Source organism: Aegilops tauschii, chromosome 4 (genome assembly GCF_002575655.3).
Source record: "Aegilops tauschii subsp. strangulata cultivar AL8/78 chromosome 4, Aet v6.0, whole genome shotgun sequence".
Lineage (NCBI taxonomy): Eukaryota > Viridiplantae > Streptophyta > Magnoliopsida > Poales > Poaceae > Aegilops > Aegilops tauschii.
Window position 1 is genome coordinate 172,285,328 of NC_053038.3, and position 24,012 is coordinate 172,309,339.

General features: G+C 45.8%; 1 long non-coding RNA gene and 1 other non-coding gene across 2 annotated transcripts; one reads left to right on the forward strand and one right to left on the reverse strand.

The window, feature by feature from the left end:
* The first annotated feature begins 3,838 nt into the window (after positions 1-3,838).
* On the forward strand, positions 3,839-3,945 carry LOC120963619 (small nucleolar RNA R71). Its single transcript, XR_005755375.1, has one exon. It is a non-coding gene; the product is annotated as a small nucleolar RNA R71 (small nucleolar RNA).
* Positions 3,946-22,512: 18,567 nt separating this feature from the next.
* On the reverse strand, positions 22,513-23,612 carry LOC120962943 (uncharacterized). The gene is made up of 2 exons (XR_005754257.3): positions 23,342-23,612; positions 22,513-22,744 (listed from the first exon to the last, which is right to left on the reverse strand). It is a non-coding gene; the product is annotated as an uncharacterized lncRNA (long non-coding RNA).
* Positions 23,613-24,012: the final 400 nt, after the last annotated feature.

Sequence of the window (24,012 nt, forward strand, 5' to 3'; positions counted from 1 at the left end):
GCATCCTGCTTCATCTTTTTGTAGTAGGGGTCGATGATGGCCGAGGCGAGTTCGACCATGGAGTCCTTCTTCGTGTTGCCTCAGACCCTGTAGTGGTCACGGATTTCGACAAGGTTCTTGCAGGCCAAGCCCGTAACACTAAGTGCTTTTACATCGTCGGTGGTTTCCACCGTAGCGAACTTGTAGTCGGTGCCGTTGACAAACCTGTTGAAACGGTCGCAAGGCTCTGTGGCCATGCAGTAGTGGTAGATGAGGACATGATGGCGCACGCACAACTGGGCGACGGCAACCTTCTGATATATGCCAGGACGACCAGCGGTGTACTGGAGGTCGATGCCGACCACCTTGTACTTGTCCCGAGCAAGCAACTGCTCAACGCTGTTGATGTAGTCATCCACCACGGCTAGATCGATGGTGTACACCACGGAGAGATCCGTCTCCCTCGCGTGGGTCTCCACTCTATGCTCGCCGAACTCCATTGGAGCGCCGCTAGACATCCCCTCTCTATGTGTCATCATGGGTGTGCTTGTTGTGTTGTGGGGCGCGATCGAAAGGTTGAAGAGACTAAGGTTATAATGGCCGCGAGGATTAAAGGGAAATCCGGACGGCCAGGAATATCGGCAAGCCCTGATGGCAGTTCTAATTTGCAGCGCGTAACTCCATCATGCCGCACGTAACTGCATCGCGTGGCAACGCGCACGGCGCAACCGCATGGATATGGGGCCCCCGACGTGATCGTGCGCACGCCCAACCACTGGCAGAGCGCGCGCGGAGGGACACAAGCAGAGCGCTCTACGGTCGCCTCAACGGTGAGCAACCATATATATGTGCATATAGCAGTTGAACTCGCAAGAAAAAGTTGTCCACAAGCCGAGCGCGCCGATGGACGCGAGCAGAGCGCGCCAATGGACGCTAGCAGAGCGCGCCGCGGCGCCTAACGGTGAGCAGAGCTTGCCGAGGGATGCGAGCAGAGGCCGGCACAATGATACGTGGCAAATAAGACGTACTGTGCAAGCGATGTCCGAGACATCAAGAACGAATCATATTAGAGTTGCGTGTGCGATACATGGCATACAGTTGATCTATCCGAGCTGTTTGTGATGGAATAAGCCGTGTGTGTTGCGGGAAAACGCTTGCTGGTATATAACCTTAAATTTAAGCAAAGAAGTGTTAATGCATGTTACAAAAATTGTATAACTGAAAACTATGTTCAAATACGAATTCAACGATATAATCTTTGGCGACATGCATTCGTATTTTATTAGTTAAATCCTACTTATAAACCAGGACGGGGGTATAGTAGGTAATTAAATTGCAAATGTTTTTTGTATTAACCATATGTGTACGTGTCCTTTCATCCTCCTCTCGCACGTCTTGTCACCCCGATTCCGCAGATGGCTTAGAGCGCAAGCTTGTGTAGCGCGCGGGGGCGTTCTTTTTGGACAAATGGTGGCTCGAAGTGGCGCCAATGAATCCTCGGTGAGCCCGTTCCCGTGCAACCTCGCAGGTTCCCGCGCAAGCTTCCCACCCGACTCGATGAAATCCCCCAAAATCCCAATGCTTACCGGCCTGCTATATAAACCCTCACAGTCGGTGAGTCCTGCATCGCATTTTCCCCTTCCTCCTTGTAGCTTATCTCGTCTGCTTCTCCCACAATCGCCAATAGCACCGGTCCGTCGTCGTCGCTCAGCCACTCCGCTGTCACCAGAGGACAGCTCCAACTAGGAGGCTACACCGCGGCGGCAGCTCAGTCCCCGGCTAGTGTAGTGCGTGTGGCGTCCCTCTTGGGTGTTAGCGGAACACCCACCACACGCTCCGCCGCCGCTGCCCGTCGGCAGCTGTTGCCGGCCGCCGTTGCCGCCACACCACCGTCGAAAGCCAGGGTCATCGCCCGCTCCGCCGCCGCGGCCCGTAGGCGGGAGGTGGCCGTCGTGGCCGCCACCCCACTGTCGTCCATCACCCGCTCCGCCATCGCGGCCTGAAGGCGGGAGGTGGCCGTCGTGGCCGCCAGCCCATCGTGGCCACCGTGGCCGCCAGCCCACCGTCGACCTTCGGGATCATCACCCGCTCCGCCACCGCTGCCCGAAGGAGGGAGGCAAAGAGCCTTACCGGAGCCGTGGCCGCATCACACGTTAACGCAGAGGCGAGGAATCAGGAGATCTACGAGCAGTCTGGCCGCTTCGAGAGGGATCGTCTGGAGCGGCAGTGGGCGTTCGAGCTAGCGAGCGTCATTGAACGTGCAGCAGCGGCAGGCACCGTTGAAAGCACAAGTGCTCCCTGGGTGATTTTGGTAATTAATGTCAACATATCTCTTATTGGACTAATATTTTCATCTAGTATATTTCAGATGAGTTCAACAGTGGAGTGGCATGGACAAGAGGATGTGGAACCCCTTCAAGATGCTAAGGACAAAGGTTGGCAAAAGCTCAAGACTCTACATTTTCATTTAAGTGATCCAAGATCACATTGAGTCCATACGAAAGCCAATACTATTAAAACGGGATGAGGTGTTGCTTAATGGCTTGCTTGCTCAAAGTGCTTAGTGATATGCTCCAAAGCCCTCAACCACTTTCTCATATCCACATATGTCCCAAACCAAAAGTCAAACTCGGCCCCATTGATTTGATCTATCCGGCGCCACCGAGTTCACTTGACATAGCCACTGCCGGAAACCCTAATCAGTTTGGTTTCACCGATGGGATCTCGGTCTCACCGAGATGAGCTTGCAAACTCTCTAAACTGCTCACCGGGTTTATATAGGAAGTAGCACTCGCTCGACACTCTCTAAACTGCAGCTCTTCTCTTTTTGCTTCTCTATCCTCATGCATGCTCCAGCTTCACTCTTCTTCGTGTGTGCCCATTGCTTCTCCTCATCACCATGCCCTGGATCCACCAGGATCCCATGGGATGTCATCTCGAACTTGGTCAGCTCGCAATGAATGGTGTACAAGCGTAAACCTGAAAGAAAACTCAACAAACAAGCCAATACAAGTGATAGGGACAATGCCCTCTAAGTCATCAATAAAGTATCCTATCACATAAGCATATCTATTGAGCATATGATAAAAAGATATCATCAATAAATCGCATGGTGCATAGGCAGTACCATGATATGGCATGTCTTGTCCAGAAAGCTGAGATCATACCGGAGATAGTTAGGAAGAAGCTTCAGGACTACCTCAATTGAAGATACCAAGTGAGGTGTGGTAGTAGAAATTTCAACCGGACTCGTGTCAACAAGTGAAATAGTAGAGCTTGGCTCCTTGACATCTGAATCCACCTCATCATAATTAACCATAAAGCTCTCCATCTCAGGCTCAAGTGTTGAGGAATCAATGCGGCTAACATCATCGAAGGTGAACTTCTCCATATCTGGCTCTAGCAGCACATGATCAATATCAACTAAAGGTGACTCCTCAATATCAAAAACAACTAACTGCAGCTCTAGCTCATCCATGGAAGAATCATCACAATGCAAAACTAAATCTCCAACACTAGTATCCATATGATCTGAAATGTGTGTGTCAACTAGGATATGGTGTCATCATCATCAAAGATAATCCATGAAAGCTCAATCTTGTCACACGGAGAAACTGGTTCCGGCTTTTGGGTAAGAGATTCTTGCTGAGATGAAGTGATTTGTTGCAAGCAAGCAACTGAATCAGAGGTGGGCTTCTCATTGTACCACTGAAGTTGGTGGAAGGCTATGTTCTCAATCAGAAGAAAAGCATCATCAAGTGTCTTGTTTGTAATAGCTCCACCCGATGCCATATCGACGTATGCTCGAGTGTCCGAAGTCAATCCTCTATAGAATATCTGCAGCTCTAACCATCTCTCGAGCCCATGATTAGGACATCTCCCGAACAAGGCTTTGTACCTCTCCCAAGCATCATACAAGTTCTCGCCTTCACGCTGAACGAAGCTGAAGATCTCATCTCGAATTGTGGACTGCTTGTGTAGTGGGAAATATTTATCCAAGAAAGCTCATGATATCTCGTTCCAATTGAATGATCTTGATGGCAAGGATCGATACCAAGCACGAGCATCATCTCGGAGAGAGAATGTGAACAGCATGCACTTGATAGCATCTCGAGGAACTCCATGGTACTTGACTGTACCTGAATACTCCATGATTCGGTGTAAGTGCTCATAGGGATCCTCAGTAGGCAATCCTCCAAACTGATGTTGTTGAACCAAAGCAATAAGACCAGACTTAAGCTCAAATTTTTCCGCCTCAAAAGACGGCCAAAGTGGCCCTGTGAAATAGCATTGGCTGCTTGGCATCCAAACATCACGAAGCATCGCCATATCTCCACCAAGTGTAACTATCAATCAACCTGTAAATAGTTTAGATTTCCTACGCGCACTCATAAACAGTAAATACTAGTCAGAATGTTAGTATCCTAATAAGCCGAAGCAACAACAAGTGAGAAAAAATATAAAAGAAACACAGAAAATGAAATACACGACTAAATAAACACGGAACTAAAATAAACCTACTCTATACCCAACATAATCGCTCGATGCTAGTCCCCGGCAACGGCGCCAAAATGATCGATTGTAAGTATAGTGGGGTTTTACGCCCAAACTGCGAGTGTCGTGTTTCCCATAGGGACTAGGCGACAGCAACAATGCTTGGCTAAAGCTAGGTGACAGAATATAGATGATGATTGCAAGGAAATATAGACCTAAACTAACCAAAGTCGACGACAAAGAAAATGAAAATAAGCAATGGGGAGGTTCAGATTGTCTATATTGTCTTTTTGGTGTTTTCGTAATGCTTGAGAAATTAAAATACTAACACAAGCTAACATCAATGACAACAGAAGTAAAAGGACATGAACGTAGCATGACAAGGACACATATATAACTATCAAACATGAACAGAGGGAAGAAACAAGGTTGTAGGACAGAATATACGTATCACATCAAAGACACACACATATGTATATATATCACACACATTTATCTCACAAGACCTTGAGCTAATACATGGACTACAAAACTGAATATATTTCTGCAGAAAAGGGAACACACTGTGACAACACATACATATGCAGATTACTACTTAACAGACTACAAGTGCCTACTAAACATATATCAGGTTGCAGGTAGTCTTAGAATCTGAATATTACAAAGTTTCTCACATATCAAATTACAGAAAATTCAGAGAGAGAGAGGGGGGGAGAACAGCAGCAAGCTTAGTTTGCTGAAGTTGAACGGTAGGGGGTCGTCCTGGAGATGGTGAAGGACAGCAGTAGCTTCAGCGTAGGGAGAGGAGTAGCAACAGTTTGGGTTCAGAGAAGTAGCAGCAAGAGAAGTGGAGGGAGCAGCAGCAAGGCGGAGAAGAGAAGAGCGGCAGGGGCGTGAAGAAGAAGCAGAAGCAGGGGAATGGAGAAGAGGAGCAGCAGTTGGAGAAGGAGGAGCAGCAACGTGATGAGGGGGGGAGCAGCAGCACTGAAAGAGCAGCAGCAAAGGGGTTGAAGGAGAAGCAGCAAGCAGTGGAGGGAAAGAGAGGCAGCAGCAGTTGAGGCGCGGGAGGTGGGTACTGGTGGCTGGAGGCGATGGTGGTGTTGGGCGATGCAGGTGGTGCTGGTGGCGTGTGAGGTGCGGCTGGCGGTGGAAGGTGTTGGTGGCGCGCCGCCACGCCGGCCTGGCCGCGGCGACGGCCGGATGTGGAGAAGAGTGGTGAGAGGGAGAGAGATGAGATGCCAGGCCCGATTGGATCCCTCCGGCACCTAGGGATTTTGTTCCCCTCCTCTCATCTGCACTTTGTGATTTGGCCCTCTTACTTCTCTTCTTTCTTCATAAGAAGGTCCCTTCCTTGTTGAGTTTTGGCCCTCAGTTTCTTCTTTCCTTCATGCTCAGGTCCCTTTCTTCACTTCTTTCATGCCCTTCTCTCTTCTCGTTAGCCACATAGTAGAAGTCTTGATGATTATAGTGCCTTTGCGCACTTTTCTGCAAAAGAAACAATTCACTAGTCAACATTCTCTTATATGATTATCATTCAAATATTCAGTATTTCATAGCAAGAATTGATGGTCAGAACTCAACAAATGGTATATTTGTATGCCAAATATATATATGAAATGCGCTTATCAACATGCTTATGCATTCACATGATCTTATATTCTATATTTACATGATTGCATACATGTAGGGGGAGCCCATGCATGTTACATGTCCTTCCAAAGCTTTGCTTGTTATTCTTCGTATCTTTATCTAAAGCTTTGATGTATGTTGTCATCAATTACCAAAAAGGGGGAGATTGAAAGCACAAGTGCTCCCTGGGTGATTTTGGTAATTAATGTCAACATATCTCTTGTTAGACTAATATTTTCATCTAATATATTTCAGATGAGTTCAACAGTGGAGTGGCATGGACAAGAGGATGTGGAACCCCTTCAAGATGCTAAGGACAAAGATTGGCAAAAGCTCAAGACTCTACATTTTCATTTTAGTGATCCAATATCACATTGAGTCAATAGGAAAGCCAATACTATTAAAAGGGGATGAGGTGTTTCTTAATGGCTTGCTTTCTCAAAGTGCTTAGTGATATGGTCCAAAGCCCTCAACCACTTTCTCATATCCACATATGTCCCAAACCAAAAGTCAAACTCGGCCCACTGATTTGATCTATCCGACGCCACCGAGTTCACTTGACATAGCCATTGCCGGAAACCCTAATCAGTTCGGTCTCACCGATGGGATCTCGGTCTCACCGAGATGAGCTTGCAAACTCTCTATTGCCTGCTGCAATTATTTCGGTCCCACCGAAATATGCAGTCGGTCCCACCGAGTTTGCTTGAACCAACTCTCTGTTTTGCTTATTACCAAAATCGGTCTCACCAAGTTTGTGTAGTCGGTCAAACCGAGTTGAGGTTTTACCCTAACCCTAGCACATCGGTCCCACCGAGTTGATCATGTCGGTCCCACCGAAAAACCTAACGTTCACATTTTGAACTAAATCGGTCTGACCGAGTTTCAGTATTCGGTCCCATCGAGTTTTGTAAATTGTGTGTAACGGTTAGATTTTGTGTGGAGGCTATATATACCCCTCCAACCATCCTCCATTCATGGAGAGAGCCATCAGAACATGCCTACACTTCCAACATTCATTTTCTAAGAGAGAACGACCTACTCATGTGTTGAGACCAAGATATTCCAATCCAACCACAAGAATCTTGATCTCTAGCCTTTCCAAGTTGCTTTCCACCCAAATCATCTTTGCACCAAATCCATGTCTGTGAGAGAGAGTTGAGTGTTGGGGAGACTATCATTTGAAACACAAGAGAAAGGATTTCATCATCAACACACCATCTATTACCTTTTGAAGAGTGGTGTCTCCTAGATTGGTTAGGTGTTACTTGGGAGCCTCCGTCAAGATTGTGGAGTTGAACCAAGGAGTTTGTACGGGCAAGGAGATCGCCTACTTGTGAAGATCTACCCTAGTGAGGCAAGTCCTTCGTGGGTGATGGCCATGGTGGGATAGACAAGGTTGCTTCTTCATGGACCCTTCGTCGGGGGATCCCTCCGTGGACTCGCGCAACCGTTGCCCTTCGTGGGTTGAAGTCTCCATCAACGTGGATGTACGATAGCACCACCTATCGGAACCACGGAAAAAATCTCCGTGTCTCCATTTGCGTTTACACACTCCAATCCCATCCCTTTACATTCTCGCAAGTTGCATGCTTTACTTTCCGCTGCTTATATACTCTTGACATGCTTGCTTGAAATGTATTGTGAATGTTTAAATTTGTGCTAAAACTCCACCTTAACTTGAAGAATTTAAAAACTACTACTTTTCTTTGTTGAGAGTCTAATCACCCCCCCCTCTAGACACCTCTTCTCGATCCTTTCAACCTTTTGCAGTTGCCCAGCTCATCGGTAGGCTCCTCCTCCTCTGCCTCTTACTGAGCGCGCTCGGCAGAGCAGAGGCTGCTGGAAGTAGCACAAAGCCCCTCCGTAGTAGTAGTATTTAGGGGTTGTTTTGTTCAGTTCATCTGACTATAGATGTGGTGGAACTGTACAACGTACTTAAAATTAGCTAGTATATATAGTTGAACTAGCTATTTCAGTAGGTGGTTGGCAACAATTGGGGAAAAGTTTGGTCGGTTCAGCTGTCGAGTTGTATTGTTTGTATAAATTAAGAACGACTGCTTAATCTATGAATGAAATATATGCTTAATTACTAAATTTTAGTTGCAAAAATTAGATGGTGCTAGTGATTTATAGCTGCATATTTTGACAAATCGCGGTGTTACAAGGATTGAAAAATGGCAATGTTACTAGATCAACAAATGTCAATCTTTCCAGTTTGACAAATGGCAACATACCCAATATGACAGATGCCAATCTTACCAAATTGTTTGTACGTGGTTGCACATGGGTCATCCAAAACAACCGTTTGCGTTGAAGGGATGCACAAATCATGCGCTGCGAATTTTCCCTCGACTTAAAGGGGAAGACCATAGCTCTCACTTTGCATACGGGTGTTCCATCTAAAACGTTTGCGATCAAGAGCTGCAGAAATCCTGCTCGGCACATTTTCTCTTGGCTTCCTGGGGAAGCTGTCAGTTTGCATACGGGTGTTCTAACTAAAACGTTTGCGATCAAGAGCTGCACAAATCCTGCTAGGCACATTTTCCCTTGGCTTCCTGAGGAAGTTGTCGGTTTTGCATACGGGTGTTCTAACTAAAACGTTTGTGATGAGTGTTTTATATTTAAAAACCATATTAAACTGCGGCTTGGGCGCCATTAATGTAGAGGATGCGAGCAAGGCGGGCGGCCATGGAAGTCAAAGGGTTCACCTCCCGGTGAGCCTGCGCGGCGTACAGCTCGCATGCTTCCCGGTGAGCCTCTGCATTGGAGTACAGCTCGCACGCCTCCCGTTTAGTCAAGCACTCAAGCACATGTTCGCACGGCACCTCCTAGCCATTAAAAGAGTGAGGCATGGCGTCACATGAATGGTTAACAGAATGCACATAATTTAAATTATACAAAACGTTTGAGATGTTACAGTGGCAGCTATTTGTTTCAAAATGCCTTTGTTGGCTGTTATTCGAGTACGCCTTCTCTCAAAATGGACATGAAAATACCACAGCATGTCGGGTGCCATTCCATTATAGCATGCCAAGTTTCATGAATTTCAGGCGAGTTTTGGATTCACTAGAATTTAAAAACACAGTATCTCAATGTTTTGCCGGCAATCAACAGTGCCCTGGTGTTTGAAATTCATTCTCATTTCTTGCATGGGACCTAAGCATGCACCGAAGGACACAGATTTGATTTTTCAACCAATTTATATGCACTGGAGCATGTGCATGTAGTTCAAATTTGAATTATGCGCATAAAATGCCTAGAAAACCTAGTTAATGTATAAAAATGTCCAAACGAACCCTGAAAAATTCCAAATTAAACACAACACTCCTGTTGTTCTATGTTGACACTAGAAAAATTTTGGAAGCAATAAGAGGCAACGAATGTTGTTTCGTCCCCAAAGGTGACATGTTCCCTACCGAAACCACCACGCATGTTGTGAGAAGCTTATACCCAAACCTGCCCCAAATGGGACAAAAATTTTACCACGGCATGTTGATGCCGCTCCATGATAGCATGCCAAGTTTCATGAATTTCAGATGAGTTTTGGATTTACTAGAGTTTAAAAACCAGGTATCTCAATGTTTGCGGCCGAGTGACGGTGGCAGGGTGTTTGAAATTCATTCCCATTTCTTGCATGGGACCTAAGCATGCAACCGATGACATAGATTTGATTTTTCAACTGGTTTATATGCACTGGAGCATGTGCATCTACTTCAAGATTGAATTATGCACCTGAAATGGCTACAAAACCAAGTTAATGTATAAAAATGTCCAAACAAACCCCGAAAAATTCAAAATTAAACACAACACCCCTGTTGTTCTATGTTGACACTAGAAAAAAAATTGAAGCAATAAGAGGCAACGGATAACGTTTCGTCCCCGAAGGTGGCACGTTCCCTACCGAAATCATCACGCTTGTTGCGAGACGCTCTGGTTTGTGAGAAGCTTATACCCAAACCTGCCCCAAATGGGACAAAAATTTTACCACGGCATGTTGATGCCACTCCATGATAGCATGCCAAGTTTCATGATTTTCAGACGAGTTTTGGATTTACTAGATTTTAAAAACCAAGTATCTCAATGTTTGCGGCCGAATGACGGTGGTAGGGTGTTTGAAATTCATTCCCATTTCTTGCATGGGACCTAAGCATGCACCAAAGGACACAAATTTGATTTTCAACCAATTTATATGCACTGGAGCATGTGCATGTAGTTCAAATTTGAATTATGCACATAAAATGCCTGTAAAACCCAGTTAATGTATAAAAATGTCCAAACAAACCTCGAAAAATTCCGAATTAAACACAACACTCATGTTGTTCTATGTTGACACTGGAAAAAATTTGAAAGCAATAAGAGGGAACGGATATCGTTTCGTCCCCAAAGGTGGCACATTCCCTACCGAAACCATCACGCTTGTTGTGAGAAGCTCTGGTTTGTGAGAAGCTTATACCCAAACCTGCCCCAAATGGGATAAAATTTTACCATGGCATGTTGATGCCGCTCCATGATAGCATACCAAGTTTCATGAATTTCAGACGAGTTTTGGATTTACTAGAATTTAAAAACCAAGTATCTCAATGTTTGCGGCCGGGTGACGGTGGCAGGGTGTTTGAAATTCATTCACATTTCTTGCATGGGACCTAAGCATGCACCGAAGGACACATATTTGATTTTTCAACCAATGCATATGCACTGGAGTATGTGCATGTAGTTCAGATTTGAATTGTGCACATAAAATGCCTGGAAAACCCAGTTAATGTATAAAAATGTCCAAACAAACCCTGAAATATTCCAACATTAAACGAAACACTCCTGTTGTTCTATGTTGACATTGGAAAAATTTTGAAAGCAATAAGAGGCAACGGATATTGTTTCGTCCCCAAAGGTGACACGTTCCCTACCGAAACCATCACGCTTGTTGTGAGAAGCTCTGGTTTGTGAGAAGCTTATACCCAAACCTGCCCCAAATGGGACAAAAGTTTTACCGCGGCATGTTGATGTCGCTCCATGATAGCATGCCAAGTTTCATGAATTTCAGACGAGTTTTGGATTTACAGGAATTTAAAAACCGGGTATCTCAATGTTTGCGGCCGAGTGACGGTGGCGTGGTGTTTGAAATTCATTCTCATTTCTTGCATGGGACCTAAGCATGCAACCAGGGACACAGATTTGTTTTTTCAACTAGTTTATATGCACTGGAGCATGTGCATGTAGTTCAAATTTGATTTATGCACGTAAAATGCCTGGAAAACCGAGTTAATGTATAAAAATGTCCAAACGAACCCCAAAAAATTCCAAAATTAAACACAACACTCCTGTTGTTCTATGTTGACACTAGAAAATTTTTGAAAGCAATAAGAGGCAACGGATATCGTTTCGTCCCCAAAGCTGGCACGTTCCCTACCGAAACCATCACGCTTGTTGTGAGAAGCTCTGGTTTGTGAGAAGCTTATACCCAAACCTGCCCCAAATGGGACAAATTTTTTACCACGGCACGTTGATGCCGCTCCATGATAGCATGCCAAGTTTCATGAATTTCAGACGAGTTTTGGATTTACTAGAATTTAAAAACCAGGTATCTCAATGTTTGCGACCGAGTGACGGTGGCAGGGTGTTTGACATTCACTCCCATTTCTTGCATGGGACCTAAGCATGCAACCAAGGACACAGATTTGATTTTTCAACCCGTTTATATGCACTGGAGCAGGTGCATGTAGTTCAAATTTGAATTATGCACCTGAAATGCCTACAAAACCAAGTTAATGTATAAAAACGTCCAAAGGAACCCTGAATAATTCCATTTTTTTGGCGACACACCTATAGTTGCATGTTCACTGCAGATAAAAGTTCTAGCAATTCAAACACCATCCTTTGCAGCTGTGACCCCATTACGTAATTCAAATCAAGACGATAAATCAAGTAGATCGCACATAGTTTATTATCACCAACCGTGTGAGATGCAGCAGAAAATACCTTGGAGCACCGTCGGTGTATAGTACGCCTATGGCTTATGCGAGAAGGTGCGTCGGCTACAGTCCACAGCCGGCGTGTCAAGCACACTCGCTCACTCCCCAAATATCATTTCACTGTTCGTTCGTCATCGGTGAAAGATGGGGACGTGGACCCGCGTCGTGAGGGCAACTTCGGCGGCCCACTCGAGCGAGAGCGCGGCCGCAGCCGCCAGGCGCATGCTAACAAGCTTCGTGAGGGCGACCGCAATCGGCGTCCAGGCGGCCAAGGCAGCCCAAACGGCCGTTGTTGCTTCTTAGACGGCGGCAGCAGCATCTGCCTCGGGGATAGCAACTGGCAAGAGTGGCACAACAGATGTTTATTCAACAGCGGCAGCCTTAGCCCTGATGGAGCTGCCCATTACCATGTCGAGGCCGTCCACGCCCAGCTTGTGGCGGTCACCGCACAAATCGAACGAAGCTTCCAACAATGGTCGGCAACCCATGGCCGAAGAGTTGGCAATCGCCGAGAGAGTTCGAGCAACCGTCCGTTCCTGCGCGGCATACCTTGCCACGACAGAGCCCGCCAAAGCCCATATTGCGGCCGCCCACGCCTAGCTCATGGCGGCCTATTCCAATGATATGGCGGACGCGGATGGCGAGATGCTTACCGAGTATGATGCAATTGATGCCATGGAGCCCCTTCCCCAGGAGACCGTCGAGCACGAGCTGGACATGGAGGCGGCGGCGGAGATCGATGAGCGCCGGCCGTAGTAGTACTCTTTGTTTTGTTTAATTAAGAGCGCCGGTCTTTAATTTGTTAGAGTAATGTTTAGGTCAGCTAGCTCTGTTTAATTGTTGAACTTGCTCGATTAACAAGTGTGGGTGTGTTGTAGTCTCCTTTGTGTACCCAAATTATGCAATGACGTGGATGACCACTATAACCAGGGAAATTCGAACCAAAATTTTTGATGTTCAAACTAATCACACACGGGTTAAGCTATCTGAATCATTTGTGATGTTCACATATCGTACACAATTCTAAATAAGGGACCGTGTCTGATGACACTTTGCGCGCCAGTTTTTTCCCTGAAGCGATTCCAAATTTTCGGCTTGCGCGGAAATATCTACCTCCCCGCCCCCTCCCCCTTACCAAAAGCTACATTTCTCCTGTTTCCACTTTCCTTTCCAAGTTGAAACCTTCACTCCTTGCTTGCAGTGCCGCCTCCTCACCGGCGACCCTCCTTCACGCTGCTCGGCCTCGCCAATCCAGGTAGGTAATCCACACCCGACCCCCATCCTCCTCCTTCCACATCCCACATGCATCGACCGCCGACGCGAGCGTGACATCTTCCAGCCAAATCACCGACCCCTCCACCAAATAAGCACCGCCCTAAGCCATGGTGCACGCAGTATAGCCAGGATCTCAAGGAGCATTTGGCAACGGAGAAGCAAATTGTGGCCACACGCGCGGATGAGGTCGCGATGGCTACCATTCGTGTCGATCCCCAGATCTTGGAGGAGCACCTCGCCGTCGAGGCCACCGTCGACGCCTTGCGGGCCGATGATGCGACACGGTTGGCTGTTTGGTTCAATTCTGCGATGCGATGTTGAATTGTTGTGGGTGCATTCTGTTATTGTATACCATGTGAGAAATAAATCAAATTTGGTTGTACTAAATACATGAGAAACAAATACAATTGCTATATTTCCAAGTTGTTAAGCATGCTTGGTTTGGTTAACTGTCTGATCTTCTATTAGGAGTATGTTATATTGTGCAATGTGGTGCTCAGTTAACATTTGGTTCATTTGTTGTGGTGTTTAGTTAAATGTTTTGTTTGGTTCAATTCTGCAATGCGATGTTCAATTGTTGTGGGTGCATTCTGTTATTGTATACCATGTGAGGAATAAATTGAATTTGGCTGTACAAAATACATGAGAAACAAATACAATTGCTATATTTCCAAGTTGTTAAGCATGCTTGGTTTGGTTAACTATCTGGTCTTCTATTAGGAGTATGTTATATTGTGCAATGTGGTGCTCAGTTAATGTTTGGTTCATTTGTTGTGGTGTTTAGTTAACTGCTTGGTTCAATTCTGCAATGCGATGTCCAATTGTCGTGGGTAGAATTTTGTATTGTTGTGCATGTGAGGAATAAATCGAATTTGGCTACACTTAATACATGAGAAACATATACAGGTGCTATATTTCCTAGTTCTTAATCATGCTTGGTTTGGATAAATGGGTTTTCCATATGGCTTGAATTAATCTGATGAATCTGCAATGTGCTTATTTTTCATCAACATATTTTACTGATAGCATGCGAACCCTTACTTAACGTGATGACTAACTACCTTATATGTGTTGCAGGGAAACAATGGGAAGCACTGAGGTTTACAATCGAGGTTACCGCGTGCATGGTCTGTTGTCTAATAGCACATTATTGTGCAATTGCAGAAACCATTCTAATATTTAGCTTTTTAACAATTTGGTCTTGCACATGTAGGTCCTGCTGTCAGAGGTTTTGACCCACTGTTCGACCCTATTTTGCATATGGGGAAATGAGTTGTCCATGAATATCAGTCAAGTCAAGAAACTCAGAAAGATTGCTAGGATAAAGAAATTAGTGACAAAAAACAATAAGATCTTTGTTTGCACAATGAAGAAGACATCAGTTCACTACAGGATGGTACTAACTATTATACCTTGCCTTTTTTATTCCTTTGCCCCATTTCCAATATAGAGAAGATATTTATGCACATCCTTGTTTTCAGGCCTTTCCAAAGCAGTTCACTAACGATTACCTCTCAAACCACCTGTATGGTCAGGAGGCGAGGAAGGTATTCACACAACACCCACAGTTCAGTATTGAAGTGTTCCTGAAGAGGACGAAGTTTGGACGGTCAATCATCCACAGGCACTAGCCTAAAGTTGTAAAGACCTTCAACATCAATGAAGGCACAATATTCGCCTTCTGCTTCAGCAATTTTCCAGATGAGATACATCTGTCTATGTACCGTCTATGATGCTAATTTCGAAAGGTTATAGATGTTGCATGTGAAACTTGGTGCTGGTGTAGTTGTGTAATGGGGTAGCTGAGTGCTGAAGCTATATGATGTTGTACTCTGGTGTATTTCAATTATGAAAATGAAATATATTGTGTGCTTAATATGAAATGTCAATTAGATTAAATGGATTATTAATAATCAGATAATTAGCCTGCTAATTGGGTTTTTCTATTGCAAATGGTTATTGAGAAAACACCGTGTGTGATGCATTCAATAACGCACACAGTTTCTAGGAATAAACCGTGTTAGATTAATGAACAATCACACACGACATCCTCTTGAAAACTGTTTGCGTTAGGCCACCTGGCGCAAATGTTTACCACATAAAAATTGTGTGTGATGGACAGCCTTTGCCACACAGTTTCTTCTACGCACCGTGTGTGATGCATTCAATAACGCAAATGATAAAATTGTTAATATCGTGTGCAATGGCAACGCTATCACAAACGATTTAACGGGGAAAATTGTGTGTGATGTACCTATGAACCGAAATGTTTTCCTTGGATCGACTGTGTGGGATGTACATACGAACGGAAATGTTTAGCGGGGACTGACTGTGTGGGATGTACTTGCGACTGGAAACAATTTCGCGTGTATAATTATTTTTTTAGTTCTAATGTACGTATTTCCATATTTGAGCGCTCGCCGGTCGCACACGACCTCATTTTGCCGAGCGTGTGTGCCAAGAGGGAATATCCCCGACGGTTTCTGGGTCGTGTGGGAAGGACCCCCCTATCACCGTCACTCACTAGGCGACGGTTCCAAATGTCGTCGCAGAAAGGGGTTAAAACCTGTTTGTATAGCACCTCGTTGTACTAGTGATATTGTCCTTTGGTCAGATGACCATAGATGATGTTCTTGGCGGTCGAATCCAGTTGAATGAACCTCTTGACATCAGTAGCGGTGACACCTTCACCGACCTTGGGAACGCCATTCTTGATGACATACCAGAGGTCGACGTCAATGGCTTCAAGATGCATGCACATCTTATTCTTCGAGTATGGGTAATCAGTGCCATCAAAGACTGGGCACGCAGCAGAGACCTTGATTATCCCTGCAGTCGACATAGCTAAAACTCCAGGTGGTTAAACCGAATCACACAGAACAAGGGAGCACCTTGCTCTGATACCAATTGAAAGTTCTAGTTATCGACTAGAGGGGGTGAATAGGCGATTTTTCTGAAAGTCTTCAAAAACGAGGTCTTTGAAGACAAATAGATGAAATGAACCTATTGATATGCAGCGGAAGATAGACTACACTAGAGAAGCCATAGTCAAGTAAGCAATGTAATTAAAGTACGAAGACTATCAGCAGCTAGGTAGTATGGATCAGGATGGAAGACAATACAAAGCCAAACAGGTAATAGTCTTCACACAGTGAAGTCAAATAGATCAGACAGGCAAGCAATGACTTCACGAAGACAAACAGTAAAGTAAAGGGAAGTGGGGGATAGAACCAGTTGCTTGGCGAAGACAAGGATTTGGTAGACCAGTTCCAGTTGCTATGATAACTATACGTCTGGTTAGGGAGGCTGAGATTGAACTCAGAAGACCGCGTCTTCACCTTATTCCCCTTGAGCTAAGGACACCCAGTCCTCGCCCAATCACTCTGGTAAGTCTTCAAGGTAGACTTCCAAACCTTCACAGACTTCGTTCACCGGGGATCCACAGTGACTCTTGGATGCTCGAAACGCGATGCCTAACCGGCTGGAGGATTCACAGTCCTAAAGTATAACAAGTCTTCGGGTCATGCGGACAGAAATACTTCAGTGATGCCTAACACTCTTTGGCTCTGGGTGTTTTGGGCTTTGTCCTCACAAGGATCTCTCTCTCTCTCTCTCTCTCAAAGGCTTCGGAGGTGGGTTGCTCTCAAACGAAAAAAGTCATGCACTAACTCTGAGCAGCCACCAATTTATGGTGTAGGGGGTGGGCTATTTATAGCCAGGAGGCAACCCGACCTGATATGTCCGAAAGGACCCTGGGTCACTAAGGAACTAACACGTGTCCAACGGTTAGATTTCAAACACACGCGGCAGCTTGACTTGGGCTACAAGTAAAGCTGACTCGTCCAGCTCTGGATAAGATTTGATCTCATCGTCTTCGCTCGAAGACATAGGATTTTTGTTGAGCATCACATCAGTCGCTCTGACTTTGTGCACTTGGACCCCACTTAACAGTAAACAGTGGTTCCTATGACTCAACAAAGAAGAAAAGGAAACTACAAAACAACTATGTCTTCGCACTCTATGGTCTTCAAGTGAATGTCTTCACATGTCATAATCTTCATCGTGGATGTCTTCACGAACCACCATTGTCTTCAATGTCTTCATACATTTTTAGGGGTCATCTCTCGTAGGTAAATCGAATCAATATGGGACTACTACTTGTGTTATCCTGCAATTCTCACACATTAGTCCCCCAACCAAGTTTGTCGTCAATACTCCAAAACCAACTAGGGGTGGCACTAGACGCACTTACATGTGGCACCTGAGGGAGTCCTGGATTAGGGAGTCCTTGGGTGTCCGGTCTATTGGTATGGGTCGGACTGATGGGCGGTGGAGATAAAAACAGAAGATCATGCCCCGTGTCCGGACAGGACTCCTATATGCTTGGACGGCAAGTTTGGTGTCCGGATATGTTATTTCATTTCTTTGTAAACCAACTCTGTACAACCCTAGGCCCCTCCGGTGTATATGTAAACCGGAGGGTTTAGCCCGTAGAGGTTATCATAAGAATCATAGGCTAGACAGCTAGGGTTTAGCCATCACAATCTCGAGGTAGATCAAATCTTGTAACCCCTATACTCATCGAATACAATCAAGCAGGACATAGGGATTTACCTCCATTAAGAGGGCCCAAACCTGGGTAAACATCGTGTCTCCATTGTCCTCTTGTTACCATTGATCCTTAGACTCACAGCTTGGGCCCCCTACCCGAGATCTACCAGTTTTGACACCGACATTGGTGCTTTCATTGAGAGCTCCGCTGTGTATTCACAAAAAGCGATCTATGGCTCGCCTTTTCATCAACAACGATATCACTTATGGAAGGGACCTAACCTCAGGATAGGTCCTCCAGCTCGGCGGTTTCACCGTGGGTGCCCGTATGGCCATCAAGCCAGCAGTGTCCCCCGCGATCGCCAAATACAATCCCCACATCGGTCTCGAATACTCCAAAAAGATGGATCCGGCGGATATCTCGTCCTTAAACGAGTTGTTGGATCGCATCGCCGCCCTGGGGCTTTCAACGGACTATGATCGGATTGGGCTTAAACCTGACCAGAGGGAAATCAATCTCCCGCCGATCACTCATCTGGTGGCGGTCGTCGAGGAACGAGCCAAAGACACTTCTTCCCCAAAGTTAAAAACTAGCTATGTTCGGATCGCTGAACCCCTTCAACCGGATACCCTGCCTTTGGATGAGACCTCGCGTCCCCCGGACTCAAGGTCTGACTTAGGATCCGGGGAGCACTTGGATCTTCCCAGACCCGAACCGGTGACCTCGAAGATTTTACAAGCTCCGGACGCAATTTTGGGTCAGGATTCAAGTTTTAGCCCACCCACCCACCACAATAAATACTCTCCAAGTAATTCAGGCCCTCCAGACATATATGACCTGATGTATGTACGGCAGCAACCTCAGGAAATGGTCCATCACTTTTGGGCCAGGTTCCTACTTCTTAAAAACAAGATTAAAGATTGATGCAACGACGATGCAGTCTCGGTCTTTCATCGCAATTGTACCGATGAGGGAATTCAGAATGCCCTCGACCGCCATCGCATACAGAGTTTCACGAAACTATCGCACGCAGTACGGAAGTACTGCGTAATGGAAAGCACATGGAAGGCCCAAAACACCCAATTGGAACCTTCTTCCTTTAAGCAGTCCACTGCTCGGGCAAAACGGATACACCCTTACGAGGCATCCGACCATAAGCCCGTCGGCAAGAAAAACAAACCCTTTGCGGATACAGGTCCATTCTTGATGAACTCCTCGACAAACCATGTCTGATACATGCGACGCCAAGCACCGACCCAACTCACAGCCTCCGAGCATATTGGGTACTCCGGCAGGTAGCTAAAAGTGGGGAGGCCATCCTCTCCACCGCAACTCCAGAGAAGCACTCTCCGGAGGACAACGACTTTAACGTCCTTACGGTCTTTGAGACTTTCTCTTCAAATAATTGGATAAGAGGGCACTTTGTGACCTCATTGAAGTCCACCAAGTATCTGCAGTGAGCCCATGGAACGACGTGGCAATAACCTTCATCGCTGACGATGAACCAAGGGCCCGATCAGTCCGAGCACCCGCCGCTTTGGTACTAAACCCAATTGTGGACGGCTTTCAAATCACTAAAGTGCTCATGGATGGTGGCAGTGGACTTAACCTCATATACGAGGACACGCTCGACAAAATGCAGATTGATAGAACACGCATCGAGCAAAGCAGTACCACCTTCCGAGGCATCATCCCCAGTCGAGAGGCACGATGTTCGGGGAGAATTAAACTTGATGTCGTATTTGGCACACCCGAAAATTACAGGTCGGAGGAGTTGCTCTTTCACATTGCTCCCTTCAATAGCAGATATCACACCCTTCTAGGGCGGGGCGCTTTTTCACGCTTCCAAGCCATACCCCATTATGGGTACATGAAGCTTAAAATGCCAGGGCCTAACAGAATAATCACAGTTACGAGTGATCCGAACAAAACACTCCGCGCCAAAAACAAAACCGCATCCTTGGCCCTTGAGGCACTATCCGTAGCCCTTGCGGCCGAAGAACTAACCACCCTATGTTCCACAGTGGTAAAGGATGATGTGATTCTCGATAAGAGACCTAAATCAACCTCCTTCAAGCCAGCAGATGAAATAGTTAAATTCCAAGTGCAATCGACAGATCCTAATAAAACAGCGTCCATTGGAGCACACCTGGATCCGTAGATAGATGTCGCATTACACGCGTTCCTACGTGAACATTGGGACATCTTTGCCTGGCACCCCTCGGACATGCCTAGGATCCTACACAGACTGGCCGAACATAGCCTCAACATAATCAAAGGGTTCAAACCAGTCAAACAAACGCTTCGACGATTCTCCGAACCCAAACGACAAGCTATGGGAGAGGAGCTAGCCAAACTACTCGAGGTCAGGTTCATCAGAGAAATCAAACACCCGGATTGGCTAGACAACTTGGTCATGGTACCTAAGAAGGATAAATCTTGGCGCCTCTGTGTCGACTTGAAAGACCTCGATAAAGCTTTTCCTAAAGACCCCTTCCCATTGTCCCGCATTAACCAGATCATTGATGCGACTGTGGGACACGACTCATTGTGTTTCCTCGGCGCTTACTCCGGATACCATCAGATCAAAATGAAGGAGTCCGACTAGGCCGCAACGGTGTTCATCACCCCGTATGGGCCTTTCTACTTAGACACTATGCCTTTTGGGCTTAAAAATGCTGATGCCACTTACCAACGCATGATTCAAACATGCAGGAAAAACAAATCAGCAAGACAGTTGAGGCATATGTGGACGACGTGGTCATCAAGACTAAACACGTCGAATCATTGGTGCTCCGCCTCACGTTTGACAACCTCCGAACATACGACATACGGCTCAATCTGGAAAAATGTGTCTTCAGCGTCCCAGCCGAAAAGCTGCTAGGGTTCATTGTCTCCCATGGAGGAATTGAAGCAAACCCGGCTAAAATCCGAGCCTTGTCGCATTTGGCTACACAAATAGACTTAAAGCAGGTCCAAAAAATAGCAGGGTGTGTGGCGGCTCTGAGCTGCTTCATCTCCAGATTGGGAGAAAAGGCATTACCACTTTACAGGTTGCTTAGACGCATCGACAAGTTCGAACGGATGGATGCGGCCACATCCAGATTGGAAGAAATAAAAACCTTATTAGCAGGCAACCCAATCCTAGCCACCCCAAGTGTTGGCGAGCCTATGTTGCTTTATATATCCGCAACCCACCAGGTAGTGAGCGTTGTACTCGTCATTGAACAAGGGGAAGAGGGACATAAATTCCTCATCGAATAGCCAGTGTATTACGTATCGGAGGTTCTTACACCATGCAAATGCCTATACCCTCACTACCAAAAGATAGCTTACGCGGTCTTTATGGCATCCCGAAAACTCCGACACTATTTTCAAGAGTGTTCGATCATGGTGGCATCCGAAGTACCACTTAACGACATTATAAACAACAGGGATGCCACCGGCCGCATAGCCAAATGGGCCATTGAGCTCTTACCGTTTGAAATAATATACAAGCCGCGCCAAGCTATTAAATCTCAGGTGCTGGCCGACTTCGTCGCCAAGTGGACGAAAGCCGAGCTCCCCAAAGAGTACAGTTCATACTCCAACTGGATCATGTACTTCGACGGCTCTAAAATGCTAGCCGGACTGGGGGCTGGCGTCATCTTGACATCCCCTATGGGGAACACAGTCCGCTACTTGCTACAAATCATGTATACGGACTCCAACAGCGTAGCCGAATACAAGGCACTTCTACATGGTCTCCGCATGGCTGTCTCCATGGGCATACAACGCCTAGAGGTGCGCGGCGACTCAAACCTCGCAATATTTCAGGTAAATGGAGATTTCGAAGCAAAAGATCCAAAAATGGCGGCATATCGAAATGTCGTATTGAAAATATCAGCTCGGTTCGAGGGGCTTGATTTTCATCACGTCGCTCAAGATAGTAACCAGGCAGCGGACATCCTTGCTCGCATGGGAGCCAAGCGCGACCCCGTCCCGCCTAATGTCTTTGTGGAAAGGCTCTTCATGCCATCCGTGCACTACAAGAAATAAGTCAACTTGTGACCCTCACTATTGGCCGCTGAAAGGTCATAGTTTTTCATTTGCGACCTTTTTGTGACCAAAAACAGAAGGTCAAAAGCTGGCAGTCGTAAACTGAAATTAGCGACCTTCTCTGTGAGAAGGTCGTTGAACCCATGACCTTTTGTTTTGGTCAATGGCTCTCTGCCCAGGCCACGTCGGATCCGACGTGGCAATCTGGCGTAGCAAAATTGCGACCAATTGAAAAGGTCATTGGTTAAAATCAGCCTGGTCCAGTTCGCTGTTCTACATGGGCCTGGCCCAACAATTCAGCCTATTTGATTTTTTTCTGTCAATTTTTTGGTCGACTTCATGGAGCAAGCCCAATGTTGCAGCCTTTTTTATTGTTGGGCCGTGGCCTTTTTGTCTAAAAAATTTCATTTTCCTTTTTTATTAAATGGGTCCACTAGTCAGATGGGTCCCAGTTGTCAGGTTCTGGTAACTGGGTCCCATTTGTCATGTTCTAGTAAGTGGGTCCCATCTATCAGGCTCATATTCTTCATATTTCAACTAGTATTTAAATTGGCAGACAAAAAGCACACATAATACTTCAAATAAGAGCAACCAGATCACATAATACATTGGCAACAACAGTAACAAGCTCTATCCATGCCAATACATATGACCATGTGTAATACAGTACTTTACAAGCTCTACAAGTGTAACGAGCTCTACAAGTGTGATACAGTACTACTTTACAAGAAAATGACAACATGACGGACTCGCCGACGACCAGTCGGGGCTGGGAACAAACAAAATGGCAACATGGCTTCCTGTCACCCTGTTACATGAATGAGAGAAGAATTAGAAAAACTGGGGCAAATATATTATGAACAGACCATTCAAGAAAATGACATTTATAGCTGTACCATTGCAAACCAAGAGATACCGAAAAAGTGGAGGAGCAACAATTAATAATGTACTAGACTAGTCGGTAGGCTAATTTAATTGAGTGGAGCAACTAGTTACCAAAACAGAGGCATGCTATGGTAATTGATGGTTGCTGTTGTTGTTTTAGCAGCAGTGGCATACTCAAAATCTAACAAGTATTAGTACTCTGATGTGCTAGTGCTGGTATTAAAAAAGGATAAATTTGACTAGAGCAAGGAAATGAAAACAAGGATAGAAATTATTTCTTGCAAATTAACGAACACATGCATAGCATAGCTAGCTAATGACCTAGAGGAAAAAACTGAAGAAGCAGCAAGGCCATGACCACCACCAGGTGCATAGCTACTCTACCTAATGGGCCATTAGCAGAAAGCAAGCCGTTTACAACTAGCTAACAAACATCAACCATTATAAAAATTACGATAGCAGCAGCCCGTGCAGGGAGATTAGCAGCAGGTTAGTGAGCAGAGGGAGAGGGAGGTGGTACCTGCTGGGAGCGGTGCGTGGTCGTGGCCGGGCTTGAATCGTCGAGCTCAGGCAGGGCAGCTTGGTTGCCTTGGAAGCAGAGGAGCAGACCCCTTGTTGCGGGACAGGGCCGGTGCCTAGGTGCGTCCCTCCTCCTCGAGCAGGACAAGGCCATGTTCCCGGCTAGAACTGGCGTCCTCCTGTCGTCGTCGCCGTCCACGCCATGGGCGGTCTGCAGAAAAGTAAGAGAACTAGAGAAGGTTAGTTTGCAGAGCTACAAGCTACAGTGTGTAACAAAGATATTCAATCTATTCAGCAAAACCAACACAAAAATATATGATAGTCTGCAGAACAACATAGCATCATTCACAAGCAAAGTATAGGATGCAAACAGCAAGTAGTACCATAATTCTCATCACAGTCATACATTGAATTCATTAAAGGCTACAGATTCATAGAATTCATTAAAGGCTACAGATTCATAGAATTCATTAAAGGCTACAAATAAAAATAGGTAGATTTCTTTCTTCTCTTTGATTTATGCTAGCAGAGATGTAGCAGGCAGGAAGGTGGGAAGCAATACATATGCATGTATGTATGAAGCAGATCATGAAAAGAGCAACATCTATTTAACTTGATTGCCTTGCAGATGACACACAAGATGAAGAGCGCTTGGACAGAAGCGATGGACGC